Source organism: Rhincodon typus, chromosome 24 (genome assembly GCF_021869965.1).
Source record: "Rhincodon typus isolate 14 chromosome 24, sRhiTyp1.1, whole genome shotgun sequence".
Classification (NCBI taxonomy): domain Eukaryota; kingdom Metazoa; phylum Chordata; class Chondrichthyes; order Orectolobiformes; family Rhincodontidae; genus Rhincodon; species Rhincodon typus.
This window is the reverse complement of record NC_063355.1, coordinates 3,295,533-3,295,791: the sequence shown is the minus strand read 5'-3', so window position 1 is coordinate 3,295,791 and position 259 is coordinate 3,295,533. Positions and strand designations below refer to the sequence as shown.

At 45.9% G+C, this 259-nt stretch overlaps 1 protein-coding gene across 1 annotated transcript in view; it reads left to right on the top strand.

The window, feature by feature from the left end:
- The window catches only part of LOC125485959 (T-box transcription factor TBX6L-like), a 19,025-nt gene that overhangs the window by 15,665 nt on the left and 3,101 nt on the right, over nt 1–259 (top strand). The window lies entirely within an intron of this gene.

Genomic DNA, 259 nt, shown 5'->3' with positions numbered 1-259 from the left:
GTGTGTGTGTCTGAGTGTGTGTGTTGGTGTGTGTGTGTGAGTGTGTGCGTGGGTGTGTATGTGTTTGACTGTGCGTGTGTGTGTGTGTGTGTGAGTGTGTGAGTGTGTGGGTGTGTGTGTATGATTAAGTGTATTTGTGTATGTATGTGCGTGACTGTGTGTGTATGTATGTGTGTGTGTGTGTGCACGTGTGTGTGTATGTATGTGTGTGTGTGTGTGAGTGTGTGTGTGTATGTATGTATATGTGTGTGTGTGTGTG